Source organism: Thamnophis sirtalis, unplaced genomic scaffold, assembly GCF_051295495.1.
Source record: "Thamnophis sirtalis isolate CommonGarterSnake01/CBP01778 unplaced genomic scaffold, rThaSir2_p1.2 scaffold_7, whole genome shotgun sequence".
In the NCBI taxonomy this organism is placed as follows: domain Eukaryota; kingdom Metazoa; phylum Chordata; class Lepidosauria; order Squamata; family Natricidae; genus Thamnophis; species Thamnophis sirtalis.
In genome coordinates, this window is record NW_028261387.1 from 40,866,241 (window position 1) to 40,883,956 (window position 17,716).

Consider the following 17,716-nt stretch of genomic DNA (forward strand, 5'->3'; position numbering starts at 1 on the left):
CTGGTAACTAACGACTCTTGCTGGCTTTCTCATAAGATAGACTAGATGGCATGAATTTTCTTGAGGTCCATTTCATCACTTATGAGCAGTGAGTTAACCTCTCTTTGATCTCAGTTCACAACAACCTTTAACAAAGTTCTGCATGTGTGAGGAAATCAATACTCAAGGCATTGAATTTAACACCAGGCTTCAGCTCAAGCGGAACATGAACACACATACATAGACAGTATCTTATTCTGGTTACAGGGACTGATTGGTTTCAAACTCATTTGCTCACTTGGAGGGGCTGCAGGGAAGGCAGTCATGATTTGTGCCTGTAGTGCTACATTTCTCTTGGGAGCATGGCCATACCATGGTCTCTTCAGTCTCTCGGTTTCCTCCAACTCTTTTCATAGGTTCTTGCCTTTCTACCTTCCCTTTGAAAGTTCTCAAGTGCTCTCAATCTCTGCATATTGTTGCGTTTTTAAACTAGTTATTCTCATTTACTTTCATGCCACATTATCTTTGCAAGCATATAATGAGCATCTGCTTAGCACTTCTTGTCACTGTCAGTGCTGGTTGCTCATTATTTTTCTTTATGTGGTTATTGTTAGGCCATATATCTTTTCTGTGACTTCTATTTTATATACTTGTGTGCCATTTGTTTGACATGGCTTCTCATTTAATAGTTTATTCTCTTAATACAAATATCAACATCCATAGTTGGGGAAGAATGAAGAATTTAATTCATCTTTTCCTTAATTGACTAGCTTCGGAATGCATCCACTTTCTTTTGTTAAAAGATACAAGCTGCTGGTGAGCTGGTCAGCAGTCTCATCCAGAATTTCTTGGCTATTGTGGACCCTTCTGATAGGTCAGTCACTTTCTTTTTGCATTCTCTTGCTCAGTTTCTGCATGGAGATCTACCGGCTTTCCTTTATATAACTGTATCACCCAAATCCTGGCTTGTTCCTGACAAAAACAGTTATTCTCCACATCAGTTGATGATAGGGTACTTATTTCAAAGTGCTGCTTTTCTCAGTATAACATACAAAGACACCAACTGGTAGTGGTCGTCTTCTTCTTCTTCTTCTTCTCCTCCTCCTTCTCCTTCTTCTTCTTCTTTTTTGCTTTGTGAGAATGTTAGTGATACCAAATAAAGTACCACCAATTTTCACTAACACAAGGAAACTGCCATTTGGACAAAGATTTTTTTTAGGAGATTTGTGTAAGATAGACTGTTTATGATTCAGAAAGAATAATATAATTTTTGAGATTTGTTGATCTCCTGATCTTCCATGAATTGATCCAATGTTTTAAAAGCCTTCTAAGTTGATAGCCATCACTGTATTGGATTACAGAAAATTCCATAGTTTGTATATTATTCAATTTTTTTGTTTTATCAACCCTGAATTTCCCCATTTTAGTTTCAAGGAATAGTCAAACTTCTCATATTGTGAGAAGGAAACTAAATCTTCTGTAGCATCTGTGCCATGCATTATTATAAATATTTTTCTTATGTTCCCTATTAACTTCTTTCTGGGCTAAAAAGTCCCCATTGTTATAGCCTTTCTTCTGAAAACTGTTGGAGTTCCATAATTTTTGCACTCTTTCCAGCTCTATAGTATTTTTAATTCTACACAATATATGTAGTTGCACCATGGATTTATACAACAACACTATTATCTATTAAATATGTTTTGCTTTTTGAATTGGCTCTATAACAGGAATCTATTCTCCATCTTAATTCTTTACTTAACATTCCTACAATTTGATAATTCCTAAGCTTTTCTGTTGACTGCCTGACTCTAACTTCTTTCTAAACATTTTTCTATAGATTCCCAGTGTGTTCATTTGGTAAACTTACTTGTGCCCTGTACGTCTGCACAAGTACAGAAAAGACATTTACAGGCATCAGTCACTAGTACTTATGAACCAGGTTTTTAAAAAAATAAAATAAAGTAGCAGCATATTGTGCATTAACATCTGAACAAGACACCTGTAAGATCACCATTCATACCTTCCCTTTTGGAGTAAATAATACAGTTTTCATTTAGCTATTAGTTCCTGGCAGCACATATCTCACTGACTGGCTGTTTAAATATCTTTTTTTTTCCTCTTCCACTGTGCATATAATGTAACAATAAACAGATAGCCGCAGAGAAAATAGTTTTCTCTAGAAAAGATCAGTAGTATTGATAATACACTAGCGCAGCTTTTGATTTGTCTTTCTTTTGTGTGTGTGTGTGTGTGTGTGTGTGTGTGTGAGCACGCACGCTTGTGTTTGTATATGTACACACAGAGATATTTGTGAGTATTTTTCCTTCTTAAGGAAATGCTTTTAAATAAGGGATACTTCATCTACTAAAAAATATACTTGTAGCAGCTGCTAAGCCCATCTATAAGCCTGCTTTGCGTTGTATTTGTGATGGGACTGACAGCGCATGGAGCAGCCTGATTATACCCAATTCCATTTTAGCAAGCCTGGCAATGTAATTTCACAGGGCGATCTGTGTTTGAATGTAATAGCAGCCTGTGCTAAGGTGTCAGAATATTAAAGGCGCTAATGGAAAAGCTCCCTGATACACAGGGGGGAGAGCATTACAGGAGACGTCGCAGATGGCTGGGCACTAAGCTAATGGGGCAGGATCCAAGGAGGGTGGTGGAGGCAGGGGAGAAAATGAGAGATGGGAGCACTATGGGAACATGGGCACCTGGTTCCTTTTTTGCATGGAAATTAAAGTGTGTGTGTGTGCGCGCACACACCCTCATATGTGTTAGCCTCCATGAGTATGTTGCAAAGTATAGTTGGCTAGAGACTCCCACATTGTAACAGTGATCCTTGATAGGGCCAGGGGATAATGTGCATATATGCTAATGCAGAGGGGGAGGTATTTGAATAAAAAATGTGTGGGGTAGAAACAATTTCCTCAGCTGACATTTGGTCTGGAAGTGTTTTGGGAGGCCATTGTAATTTGTTTGGCATCATTTTCAGGCTTCCTTCATCTTTTTTCAAAAAGGGGTAGTTCTGCTAGGGAATGACTTTCCTGTTGACAATGACTGGGCATTAAAAGTGCACTCAAAGTTTTTGCAAGAGGAGGGAAAGATGAGGAGACTCTTCTGGAGGGTGAGAGAACATCTATAATAGTGTGGCAGGATGAAGCTTTGAGGGCAGAAGGGACGAGTCATTGTTGCCTGAACCCCTCCTCCAGCACAAAGGTTCTGTTGAATCCAGAATTTCTTTGTGAATGGATAAAGTCCAGTACTTCTTTTTTCCAGTTTTGGATCATATTCATCAAATGCAGTAGGAGTAACCCTGCATGTATATTTTTGTATTGGAGTCTGTTGCCACTATATGCTTGTATTCTGTTAGGCTCTGTGTTGTTTCCTTCTTTTCTCCCCTTTATCTTATAGGCATGCATTCAAATAAAAGTGTAGAGGTGAATAGATATGTAATATGTTTCTGTTTCCTAAGCAATAATGGAAATATTTTCCAGGTTTATTTTTATTTATTTTTTTATTCTGCAGCTTTTTATTCTGCAATTGTACTTTACAATTAAAGGTCACTAATCCAAATGAATTACACAATTGTATTTGGCAAGATTTTAAAATTTCCAGGGTTCTCCCCCCCCCCTTTTTTTTTTTTTATAAACCTGTGAGGGGCAGAGATATGCAGCAAGGAATGGAATCATGAAAAAAGAATCTGGACAAAGACAATGGAGTAACAAGGAATCGGGAGCTGGGGTTTTATACTTGGACTAATGAATATCCACATTTCTTTGAAATGGAATATAACAGCAGTAATTTGTCTATTCCCTTATTTTAAAGGTTTTGCGTAGAAATGTTAGTCCTAGAACAAAAAAATATATTTTAGATAGCAAGTGTTGTAAATTGTAAATCAGATTTACATATTTTATAAGATGAAATAGTTCCCAGGCTCAGTGCATTAATACAGATTATTAGTAAACTTGTACTAAAGAATTATTTAAATCCAAAGAACTAGAAGAATCATAGGCCTGCACATGGCTGCGCTTAAATTAAGCAGTATCTTTTTCAATATTGCTTTAACTATCTTTGCCTACATGAGACTAGCTGCACTTTTAGAACGTTTTATAGAATCTGTTCATAGCTTTAGGCCAATAAGGTCCTTAATATTTTAATACAGAAATTTAATTGTAGGCTGTTAAAAATATATGCTCTTCTAAGATTTTGTAATTATTTATTTTAATGGCACATATGCTAATTAATTCAGTGTCATATATATTAATGCCAGGTTTCTCTGCGAAGACAGTTAAAAGAAAAATGAAAGGCAGTGATCACCTTTATTGAGTTTTAGTCTGAAATTCGTTTTTTGGTGTTTTATTTCCTCAGCCCAAATGGATCTTCTTCCTCATAGTATTTGCAGACTTGCAGAACTCGGCATTTGTTGTGGACAGAAATTTCTGTCTGATAGTCAGTGTATTGTCCCTTTGCAGTAGTCTTTTTAGAGATTCTTTAATCAGTATATAGTTTTATCTCTGCCTGTTATCAAAGTCTTCTAGTTTGACTATTTTTTATTATTAGAATGACAATCTAAATGTGGCAAATCTAATTCTTTTCCATTGCTGCTGCTTGTTTAACATGTATCTACAATACAGGTATTGTATTTGTCTCACATGGAATGGAACAAGTGTTTCCAGTGTATTGCAGGAACATCTCATGCCTGCTTAGCGTGATGTGCATATGTGGAGGGAAATTAAATTACAATTGAGGTGCTTAAATCGTATTTTGCTAAGGAGAAGCTTATGCGTCCAGGAGTTCAGAGATATTCTAGAGACTTTCTATCTCTGCATTTTACTAAGTGTAGAGTGCCACTTATTAGCAATGGAGCAGAGGTATGTGCCACAGACTCATGTGCTCCGGACAGAAAGGGATGGATGGAAATGGTGTCAGGGCAGCAATTGCTTATCATGCCTTATCTCAGAATATGAAACTGTATTGCATGACATCCACAGGCAGGCTGAATAGATATGCCAATTCATCTCCAGCCCGGGCTTTGACAAGCTAGACTGCCCTTGTTGAAAGGCATCCGTCAAATGAGAACTGCTGGCTGCTTTTTTCCTTTCTTAGAGTTTCTCTTGCTCCAGCTCCCCGCCTCCCTTTCCCCTCCTTTCCTCGCTTCCCCCTAAGCTTTTTCCACACAAAATTGAAAAGCTTGTGGAAATCAGAATAATACAGCCCCCCACACCTAATACCATTTTAAGTACCCCTCCCTTCCCCAAATAGAATTGATAAGAAGCCTTGTATATGAAGGCATGTTTAGATAACATTGAGAATATTATAGTGAGTGAAGGAAAGGGGTTTTTCCCCCTCTTTTTCCCTCCCCCTCTTGTGCCGTGTCTCTAAGCCGAGAAAGGCGACAGCACCCTGGCTAATACGAGTGTTTAATATTTGATGTGTTGGGATAAAGCAGGATCACCTTCGAATTGAATTGAGTGTCAGAATGAGAATCTATTACTGAAATTTTTGTGTGATTTGACAGCAAAGCAGACGATGTTATTCTTCACTAGTTACTGCAATCTTCCTCCCTACATCACTTAAATATTTTTTTCTTTGCTTGAGTAAACACACATTATCCTTTTTTATCCCTCTCTTTCCCCTTCCCCCCCTTTTAAATCAAAGCTGCCTACTTGGGTCTGATAGAGTATATTGTTATTTCTTTATTTGTCCTATTAAATGGAATTTCTGATAGTTTAATCCTGCTTTTGTAAGTGACTTAAAAATACTTGAAAAGCCATGAATGTAGCTGCCCCTCTATCTAAATTGCTTAAAAGGGTACATACTATGGCTATCTATGGGCATAGATAGCTGTATCTGCTTTTTGACTGTACATTGAGATGGGTAGACTGTGAGAGAAATATTCTTTAATGTTCAAAGCTCGCTCAGCATCCAGAAAGTGAACTTGCCACAGAAATGTGTGTTTAATATTGTTACTCTAGTTGCTTTTGTTGCTACATAGTCCAAGAATATTTTAGGCATGGAATTGTACATTTATTGGAATTTTATCAGGCTTGTATGTTCCTCATTGTCAATTTTGAATTTGTTTTGAATGTTTGTAAAATATTTTTATATTACCAGAGCCACCCCCAGGAATCCCAGTTTGGGCTCAGTTCTCTGTGTGGAAAAAGGAGGGGGGGGAAAATCTGGACTAATAATATAATCTTGTTTTATGTTCCAAATATTTAATTCTTCTTGTAAGAAATTGAAAACATAAACTATTATGTTGGGATGCAAATTGAATGGTTGTTACTTTTGTCTTGGGCATTCAGGCTAAGTTGTATAGATTAGTGTTCGCAATCTGGTGCACTCTAGAAATGCTAGGCAAAACTGCTAAAGTCACTAAGTAGCATGGATCTAGTTAGTTAGGGAGATGGAAGGTGTGGTTCAGTATAGCAGGAACTTGCACTAGATGTGATAAAACTGTAAAAGTTTAAAGCATTTTCCATTCTCTTATCTGCATAACCTAAATGCTTTTCAGGTTAGGAATCATCAGATAAGTTAAGGCATCAGGCTAGAAACCAGGAGACAGTGAGTTCTAGTCCCACAATAGTTATGAAGCCAGCTGGGTTACTTTCTCTCAGTCTTAGGAAGGAGGCAATGGCAAGCCACTTCCCAAAAAACCCTTGCCAAGTAAATAGCAGGGACTAATCTAGACAGTAGCCAAGAGATAAAAAGGTGGTTCAAAAGTATGTGCATGTACATGCATTTGTGTGCATGCACGCATGTGCACACAAATAGAAAAAATGAAACAAAAGAAAAATGGGGGGAAAAAAGTTCTGGAACATTTTGCTGGATTGCTGGAAACTGTAATTCAGCAGCATCTGAAAGACCAAAATTCGCCTGCCTTTATTTTAAGTTGCCTCTTTTGATAATTGTAGTAATCATCCTTATAATATTTTCTCGGACCCACAGCACTCCATCTTGTTATAGTTAAGTCTGGAAACAGACCTTCCAATCCACACTATTACAGCCTTCAGATACTGGAAAAGATGTCTGGGTGGTCTGGGATAGAGGTGTTCAGTAAAGTATCATCCATATACCGATTATATCATATTCCAGAACATTGGATGCTTTCATGTTGCATCTTCCTATACAAGTTAAATGACACAGGGAAGACGGTTTAACTCTGGGACTCCATAGAGGAATGTCTGAAGTCTTAATTTCTTTTTTCCACACACAGTGATTCAACCATCCAACTCTCCCAGTTTCCAACCCTTGCAGATAATCCAGGAGGTCGCATGCCATTTAGAGTCCTGTGTACCATCAGTGTATACTACCAGGTGACAAACACTGTTCTAGTCTTTGGGGATTTGGGTAAATTAAGGTACTGGAAAAGAAAGAAAGATTGGATTACAGCATAAGACTATTAGGACAATATATACCAGTGCTCTATTTTATTATTGTTTTCAAATACTTTTTGTTGATAAGTTAGATGCTTATTGCCAAGATAACTGAAGTGAACACCAGATATAAAAATAATTTTGTCTATGGAATTTTGAGAGTTAAACCCGGGTGCTCATTTTGTAACACTACATCCTTCCGAAGTGCTTGTCTCTTCCCCCGTGCCTGCCCCTCTGGTGAGGTTTTGCTGTAACAGAAAGCTTGGCTTGCATTTGGTGGGCTTATGCTGCCTCCCAGAGCTGCTAAGAAAATATTGGGCAGTGCTTAATATTTATGCAGAAGAACTTTCTTGACATCATTAATCAATGAATAATATAGTTAACTTTCTTATCTTTGTAGAGGAAGAATAATCTGAACTATTGGAGATACATATGGAGAAATTGCAGCATGTGGCTATGAAATAATAGTAACTTTGGCTATGCTTTCTATTCTGGCTTTTGACATTATTGGCATTTGGAAAGAAAGTTTTAACCAACAAAATATTCACATAGGCTACACTTCTGCTCACCACCCAGACTTTGTTGCATTGTATGATTATGTACCAGATACATTGAGTTCATAAAATATAAGCGCCCTGTTAAAGACTTCACAGCTTTAAATCTAATACTGACAGAAAGGTTGTCATTATAAAACTAGAACTGTGAGAGATCTCTCTGAGACATAGTTTCACACAACTGTTTTCCTTTTTCAGGTATTGGCAGTGGTGTTAAATTAGTGCATTACTAATTCTTACACTAGCAGTATCTAGATTGCAAGGAATAACTTTCACAAAAGTTCAGGAATAAACAGGTAAATTTAATATGCCTTGAAAGTTCACAATTAAATTGAGGGATCTTTTACAATGCAATCCAGATAGTCCTCGACTTACATCTATTTGTTTAGTGGTTGTTCAAAGTTACAACAGCTCTGAAAAAAGTGACTTATGACCTATGGTTTTTCACCTTAGGACGATTGCAAGATCCCCATAGTTACATGATCAAAATTCAGATGCTTAGCAACCAATTCATATTTATGACATTTGCAGTGTAGCAGATCATTTGATCACCTTTTGTGACCTTCTGATAAACAAAATGAACAGGGAAGCCAGATTCACTTAACAATTGGGTTACTAATTTAACTATTGCAGGGATTCACTTAACAACTGTGGCAAGAAAAGTTGTAAAATAGGGCAAAACTCACTTAACATCAATCTTGCTTAGCAACAAAAATTTTAGGCGTAGGTTGAGAACTTACCTGTAGATCTGAACATCTGTTATTAGTAGCAGTAGATGAAATTATGGGAAAAGGAATAAAAATTACATTTTTTCAATGAAGATTATTCTGTGCATATGCAGAACAGAAAATCAAGATGGCGCCGTCAAGGATAGAACCGGTACCGTCATATGTCCACCGGAATTACTACCTATTTGGCCAAACCAGACCGAATAGGGAGGAACCCATCTCTGGTAGTAATATACTGAGATTTCTGCTTACATGTGCCCTGTTTTGATTACAGACTACAAATCCCCCCCCCCCCTCATTTTTTAAAACTCATGTTGTCTGAAATTTCGTATTGGGGAATGTATAGACAGCATTCTGTCTTTCATCTATCTTACTCTTGGATGGTCTGGGAAACCCCAGTGGCAATTACTGTGAAGCCATTTCTCTCCTGCTTTAATAGAGGCTTTAACAGTCAGAAGAAGAACTTTCCTCTTTAAAGATTAAACGTTGTGTTTAAATATTAAACAGCCATGCTCCTGTCTCCTGATTGCTTGGCCACTGCCAGCAGGCGGCTCAGAATTGCCCATTTTAATTAAAAACTTTATTTTCAAATACAATTCACTGGTCACACATCTCCGAGCGCAATTCCTGCTTTCCTTCCCTGCTTTTCTTACCGGAGTCTGGGACAGCCTCCTCTTTTCAGGTGGCATGTTTTGCTTTCTGTCTCTCATTTTTAGCTCCTTGATTTCTGTCTGCCTACGCCAAAGTGACAGCCTGTGCAAGGCCCTGAGTGCAAGTGGCTTCGTCAAGGGCTGATCAATGCCCCTGGCACTTCCTTCCAAAACCCTAGGAAAAACAATTAAAACCCAATCGATCTTGCAGGCAGCTGTGAATATGCATAAGGGTACACTTGACCTTCAGTGCTCAGGCCACCTTCCATGCTGCTTCTTTAACAAGTTTGGTCAGGTATGCCTGTCATTTGCAATGACCTTGATAAGCACAGAAGAGTGGAAGGAAAGGGAAAACCCATTCCTGGTGCTGGTTCTAATTTAAAGACCCCCTCTGTGTACTTTGGAAAGCGATCCCATAACTCTTTTAAATATCTGATAATGATTTTAAGGAATGTATAGGATGGCGTTCCTTTCCCAACTGGTTTTTCCTTCCTTCCTTCCTTCCTTCCTTCCTTCCTTCCTTCCTTCCTTCCTTCCTTCCTTCCTTCCTTCCTTCCTTCTTTCTTTCTTTCTTTCTTTCTTTCTTTCTTTCTTTCTTTCTTTCTTGGTGTATCATTGTTTCTTCTTTTGTTTCATGTGCTATAGATATATGAGAAACTCAGAGCTGAGCCCGATCCCCAGCCTTTCCATTTAAGCGACTGTAGGAAACAGGACTTAATCTCTATAAACTAACCAAAGAGATGGTGGTAATCTCTAAAATCATGCTGGGCCTTGTCTAATTTTGTTCATTAAAATTTCAGGAGCATTTAATGAGCTTGTTTCTCAGATCTAATAATAGGTAAGAGGGGATGAACATATAGGCAGGCCCCTGCTCATTCTGCTTCATTAGGGCATGGTTCTACGCATGCAGACTAGATTTCGGATTCATAGGAGCACCATGTCATCAGATGAATAAATGGGTAATATATCGGTTGCACACCACAAGAGGGCAGGATTTGAGGAAATGATACCATTTACTTCTTGTCAGGCACTTTGTCTAGCAAAGACCAGGTATAGACTTGTGATCTGAGTGAAGACAGTGAAGCTCTTGTGGCACAACTTCTTCAGGGATATTGTTCCCTTTTAGGGAAAAATAATAAAGCATAGCAACATGATGTGTGGGATGAACACAAATGAATACGAATGTGTTCTTTATACATTATAACTTGTAGGTGATATATCTGTCAGTTGAATTTATTAAGGCAAAACATAATGCCTGAAATAATCTTGCATCTTTAATGTGCCAGGCTTCACTCCTTACATAATGATCAGCTACTGCAATATCTTTGCCATCCAAGGTACCTTGTTTCTTATAAAATTCTGGGAACGGACTATGTTTTGACATGATATTCTTTCCCTCCTGCCAGTGAGGCTTCCCTAAACATTTTTAAATAAGTTGCTTGCATATAGTTCTCTTCTTGGCATCTTGGAAATAGAAGCTCAAGTCCTAGAGAGGACAACACTGCGTCTATTTCAAAAAAAGTAGTGTGGGCTTTCCTTGATGATATTGTGCCAGAATTGTTCCTCCCCATCAGCAGGTTTCTTTCTTGGCCGGAGGTGGAAAAATCAGGGCAGCTCAACACAAGAGGAAGAAAACCAGAAGTTCTATCTCCCTTGTGAGCAATAGACCAGATTCTAGCCTACAGTGATTTAAATGTGTAATAAAGATATCAGTGTGTATTTGTCAAAGGCAGAAGAAACCTCTCTATTGTGTACACAAGGATGTAATTTCAGTGAATTATGCATAGACTTAATTAGGAGTTTTAATTGCTAATCATCTCCCAATAGGATTAGCAATGTTGTCTATTAATTACCTGTGGAGCCCCTGTGTTTTGCTAAGGCTGGAGTAACAAAGCAGCATAAATGGCTACATATGTGGCAATAAATTAACTATCCCAAATCCCAGATGGAACTCTGGGGACATCTCAACAGTGTGCTGATAGGTGGGGAGAGAGAGGCCTTAAGTACACTGGCTTTGCATGAGGCAAGGTTCCAAAGCAGTAGAACTACAGTTGATATTTGTCCAAGTCTCTTAACTGTGGCACCATGCAGCAATTGGATTGTAAATTCTTTTTTCTAAACTAACACTCCAAATATTGTATGCATGTTGAGACATTTTAAATCAACAGTACTATATGTTTTCATTATTATGGTTGGTCACACAGCCTGATGTTTAGACTGGACTTGGCATTTTTATCCATCTATACTCTATAGAGTCCTTACCTGGGTTAGACAGATGTTGGAAATAAGAAATAGAATAGAAATGGAAATAGAATTCTTTATTGGCCAAGTGTGATTGGACACACAAGGAATTCGTCTTTGGTGCATATGCTCTCAGTGTACATACAAAAACAAGCTACATTTGTCAAGTATCATAAGGTACAACACTTAATGATAGTAATAGGATACAAATAAGCAATCAGAAAACAATATCAATATAAATCATAAGAATACAAGCCATAAAGTTGCAGTCCTGCAGTCATAAGTGGGAGGAGATGGGTGATAGGAACAATGAGAAGACTAATAGTAATACCCTGTTTCCCCGAAAATAAGACCTCTTCAGATAATAAGCCAATCAGGCCTTTGAGTGCTGCACTAAAATAAGCCTTCCCCCCGAAAATAAGCCCTCTCCAAAAATATTGCAACACAGCAGCAACCATGAGGTGACCATGCTCGCTGCCTCCTGCACCTCAAAAATAATAAGACCTTCCCGAAAATAAGGCCAAGTGCTTATTTCGGGGGTCAAAAGAAAATAAGACCCTGCCTTATTTTCAAGGAAATAGGGTAGTAATGCAGCCTTAGTGAATAATTTGATAGTGGTGAGGGAATTATTTGTTTAGCAGAGTGATGGCATTCGAGAAAAAACTGTTATTGTGTCTAATTGTCTTGGTGTGTAGTGCTCTATAGCGTTGTTTTGAGGGTAGGAGTTGAAACAATTTATGTCCAGGATGCGAAGGATCTGTAAATATTTTCATGACCCTCTTTTTGCAGTGTACAGGTCCTCAATGGAAGAAGGAAGGTTGGCAGTAATTGTTTTCTCTGCAATTCTGATTATGTTGTTTGGTTGTGGTAAAGATAGTGTCACAGGATATACATTGTTTCAAATAAATCTGCCTTTTCCAATTGACTGATGGTGATTTTGTCAATGCCAATAGCGCTCAAGTGGTGCTCCAGATTTTTTGGTATTGCGTCCAAGATGCCTTCCACTATGGATACTATCTATGTTTTCTTTTGTCACAGTCATTCTACTTCTATTTTTGCAGGTCTTTGTATTTTGTGATTTTCTCCAGTTCTTTGTGTTCTATTCTGTTCTCTCCAGGTACTCCAACCTCCACTATCCAGATATTTTTTTTGTATTTCTTATAGACAATTGTTAAGTCTGGGGTTTTATGTGGCAAGTGTTTGTCTGCTTCAATTCTGTTTCAAGTCCCAGAGCAATCTTCATTTTCTATTGCTTTGTCTATTTTGGGACTCACCAGGCAAATGGGATTTCTTGCAGATATTGCAATACACACTTGTTGTTAGTTTATCATGGTTGAGGTAAAATACTGTTAGCCTTTAAGATACTAGAGCACCATATCTATATTATTTGTTATTTTGTTTGCTACCCACCCCTTTGGATGGCATCTTGGTAGAAGAATTTGCATTCATATTTAAATTTTACCATCCTAAATAATTGCAGAGTTATTTGCATATTTGACTACTTTAACTGCTCTGTACATTCTTTCTGCTTCCAATTTCTGATGACTGCTAGATGACATATCCAATCCATATATTTCTTAAGATAGAGAAAGAATTCTGAAAGATTAGTGAGGCAAAAAAATTGCTGATGTATTCACCAAGGTTTTCTCTTCTAATTGTTTAACACAATGTTATCCACCTGGTATCTTCCACAGTTGTTGCATTGCAGTATCCATAAATCCTAGCCAGCATAACAGTTGGCTATAATAGCTAGGTATAATGGAAATTCTATTTCAACAAAATTGTGGGAGAGTATTGTTGAGAAAAAATTGAAATAGAATAATTCTCTATAGTTGGTGGAGATAGCATCCAGGAATGGGGTTAATTCTGTCTAGTATCCAATCGGACTGAGTCTACAATCTGTGATGACACGCCTCCTCTGGTAGCTCCTCCCAGCTTTTATCAGTCTATCCTAGGACTAGTGTCTATCCAGCTTCAATTAAAAAAAAAAAAACCCAAGACTTTCTCTACAACAACTTTGAAGCCTGCTCCCCTTTGACACCAAGTCGAAGCAGCATTCTATTCCAGCAATTAGGGCTTAACCCCTTTTTCGCTGGGAAACGCGAGCAACTGTTTGGACTGCAGCCACCGAAGGGCAGCACCCACACGCATGCTCCGGAACACTGACCTTTGGATCCCAGCCACAGAGTGCGATCCCAATGAGGTCCAGGGCCATTGCTCACAAGCTTTCACTCCGCAGCCTCAGCCCCAGGCCTCCAATGTTTTTTGGCCACCATTTTGGAGTCAATAGGTTGATGGATGCAATTTTGAAGAGGCACGAAAATAGTGGGTGCCGTTTTGAAACAGTGACAAGCCCCATTTCGCAGCAGCATGGAGCCAGGTGAGTGCTTATGCTGCATGGACCCTGCCTCAGCCCATAAGCTGATCCACTGCCTCTCAGATCATCTCAATGGCAAAGGGGTGTCAGGAGCTGTTTCCAGTGGGCCATTACCATGTTGCGCTCGCATATTGGCACCCACCATTCCAGGGGACTTAGCCTTGGTGAATGAAACCTCTCAGATTCCGTCCCCACAGGAGAGGGGCTCAGCAGGAACCTTGGTATCGAGGCCTGCACGGAAATGGGCAGCCCTAGAGCCTAGATCCAGAGGGCACTCTTCAAAGGCCCCCAAGGCCATACAACGGATGGAAAGCCGGCACCAAAGGGCCTTAGACAGGGAATTTGACAAGGTCCAGAGGACGGCAGCCAGAAAGACTTTGGATCAACGATCCAGCCCCCACCCGTTTGCAGAAATACCCAACTCTTGCGACAGTCCTCAGTAGGCCGAGATGTCACCAGAGAGTGACAGCTCTCAAGGTGAATCACATGTTAGAACTAGAAGAACACTTGAGAATGGAGGACATTGCTATCAGCTGATTACTATCACTGAATCGTGTTTGTTCATGCTGTGATTGGCTGGCAACCTGGACTCTACAAGAATGAATATTTGCCATGATAGATCAGAAGGTTTTCTGAGGGATCTTTTAGAATAGTAAGATTATTTAGGCGCTGGCCACTTCCTAGTTGCTGATCCCAGTTGAAAAGGGATTCTTAGTGAAGAGCTGAAATAAAGTAAGTGAAGAGATGTTTGAAGCAATGATAAGAACTATTCTCCAAATAGTATCAGCCCATCTTTTGAAATGATTTTAAATCCATGCTTAGAGTCCATGCCCCATGAGAGGTGGGGTGGATATAAACTAAAGAAAAGCTCCTAATACATGGAAGGTGCTATCCCTAGAGGTTCATCTGTCCTCTTCACTTTTGATCATCTTTAAAACCATTAAAATTATCCTTTTCAGGCAACTTTATGAATTTTAATAGTGATATTAGTTTGCTGTTTGGGCTGGGATTTTTCTTGGTGGTCTAGGTTTGGTAGTGTGTTTCTGTGTTTTATGTTTTGTGGCTTTTGTTTTATTTTATGTTTGCAAATTACCTGGAAACTTAATTGAATAACAACATAATAAATGATCTGTGAATGTTGAAAAATAATAAATCATAGGTACAATGATGTAAGTAGAGAAATGTTAAATATTGATATGATTTGCTTATGGATAACTGTGCACAAAGGAAAGATAGCAAGAGTGAATGCTAGAACTACAAACAGATTTTTTGACAAATGGGTCTGGGAAAATGTTTTGGAGAACTAAACGTATCTAAAAGGATAAGAAATATGACTGAGCAAAATTTGGGAAAGGTAGTGTGGGTTTATGTAAGGCAGATGCAGACCAAATGTTTAGATTCTTCATCAGGACATTAAGAAGTCCATGAATGTAATTTATTGGGTTTGAAAACAGCAAACTGAGTAAGGTCGAACTATTATTTTGTATAAATCTAGAGTTGGGGGATTCTTGCTGAATGGGGGTATCAATTTAGAGGAAGTAAAGCATACGAAGGAACAAGTTTAGTTTTGTGATTAAGACACCATGCTAGAAACAGGGAGACTATGCGTTCTAGTCCTGCCTGTGGCTTCCTGTGTGACAGTTGGCCATTCATTCTGTCTCAGCCCAACTCACCTCACAGGGTTGTTGTGGAATAGGAGGAGGTATGTTCACTGCCTTGAGAAATAGATAAATAAACAAATCAATCAATCAATCAACAAAAAAACACAAAATGGTCAAAACAATAAATGGAACTGAGACAAGTATAAATGATGTCTCCTTGGTTATTTAATGATAAATGTATAAATGTATGGTGATGTTAGAAACGTTGGATTTTTCCCTCCGTCCCTCCCTGTATTATTTTTTTACTGTTTTCTTTGCTTTGCATAATTCTGGTTCCCCAAAAGGAAATAGCACAATGGATAAGTGTGTGTTTGTGTCTGTTTGTGTGTGTGTGTGGGGGGGGGGAGTAGCAAATCCTTTTGGCAAGATCAGGTACAGTGAAGTGCTGCTTTGTCCCTCCTAGTCCCACAACTGGCCATTTAAAGTGATTCTTCTTATTAGTGGTAGCAGCACTGCTGCCCATTTATTTAGAGAGGCTTCTGACCTTATTTTACGAATTGCACACTGAGTGTGGAAGCTGAGAGCAGCTTTTTGGGATAGGTAATGAAGTAGGGACCTGGCACGGACTTCTACAACCTTAGCAAAAACATTGCTATATAGTTGTCCTCTTATTTTAAATGAACAGTGTCAGCAGATACGGAGAGTGAACTTCCTTCCCAGGAGGTACTTTTTTAAATTAAATAATTTCCTAATAAGAAATATCAGATTGGGAGAGAGAGGGAAAGAGAGGGGGAGAGAGAGAGAGAGAGAGAGAGAGAGAGAGAGAGAGAGAGAGAGAGAGAGAGAGAGAGAGAGAGAGAGAGAGAGAGAGATGAAGTGTATGTGTGTGTATGTAAAAATGTATTTCTCTACAAATTTATTTTTCTGAATTTACATGTGGATCCATATGAATAGATGCTGCCATGTATATTCTTTCCCATTTTATATTCAAGATCTTGAAATTGTTTGCCTTAGTTTACTGTTTGTACAATAGAGCTTGTATTTCTAAATTGCTGAATCAGAAAAATATGGTTCTGAAAGATTAATTTTTAATGGATCACTCCTCCATGCAGTTAGGATCTTAAAGCTGATTACCTTGGTTCTGAGTACATAAACACTAAGGTGGAATTTGCAAGCAATCTGTGCTTTCTTCTGAATAAAAAGGCATAATATGAGGCTTGTGGGGAAAAAAAATCTCCGAGTAAGCATGCAGAGGGATGAAATTATTAGAAGCATAACAGTCATATTGTTTGGCATGTGGGTTTATCTTTGGGAGCTAGGGTCAGACATTGGTCTGAAAATAATTTGATTTGATTTGATTAAACTTGTATGCCGCCCTATTCCCCGAGGGGACTCAGGGCGGCTAACAAACCAAATAGGGAAAGGGGGAGTACAAAAGACAAAAAGACAAAACAAATTTTAAAAAAAAAACAAATTAAAACTCATCAACAGCCAATGGCTACAGGAGCCAAAAACATATTGCTACTTATAGAAAACAGCAAAATGTTACTATTTCCTGGCTAGGTGATTGCTGCTGAAAGTTACTTCACTTTTAAATTTTAAGATAGGAACGCGCTTGTATTTCATTTTGTTAAAAAATTCACACTTATTAAATAAGGTAAAGACTCTTCTACTTCTGAAGGAAAAAAAGAAAGTTGGATGCATTCTATCCAGAGTTTGCTTGAATAAGGAAAAAATTAAGAAGTCAGAAGTGTGTGATCAAGATTCTAGAATTCTAAGAGGACAACTCAGTCTGGAGAAAGGCATTTGTTTCTGCTTCATAGATTATTGTATTTTTTTAAAAATAAACACTTTCTTTTTTAAGACTGTTGTCTACCAATGTGATCTGTTTTTTTTCTATTTGTATAGCATGGAAAGTTCTTATGTGTAGGAAACACTATTTTAAAATAGGATACTGGGACAACATTGATATTGGCAAACAGCACATATAATGTAAATTTTTACCTATTAGTACAAATAATAAATGTTCATGGTTTTGAGCAAAACCTGTCATTTTTCATGATGGAATCTGGGGAAAACACCACCTAGCAATGCTATCCACTAGAATTTTAAAGCCTTTGCTTTAAAAGAGAAGAGAGGAAGAGAGAAAAAGAGAAGGAGAAGAGGGTAGGAAGGAGAAGAAAGAGGGTAGTAGTAAGGGAGAAATA

The 17,716-nt window shown here is 38.3% G+C and overlaps 1 protein-coding gene across 2 annotated transcripts in view; it reads left to right on the forward strand.

Moving 5' to 3' along the window:
- The window catches only part of ERI3 (ERI1 exoribonuclease family member 3), a 305,203-nt gene that overhangs the window by 180,304 nt on the left and 107,183 nt on the right, over positions 1-17,716 (forward strand). The window lies entirely within an intron of this gene.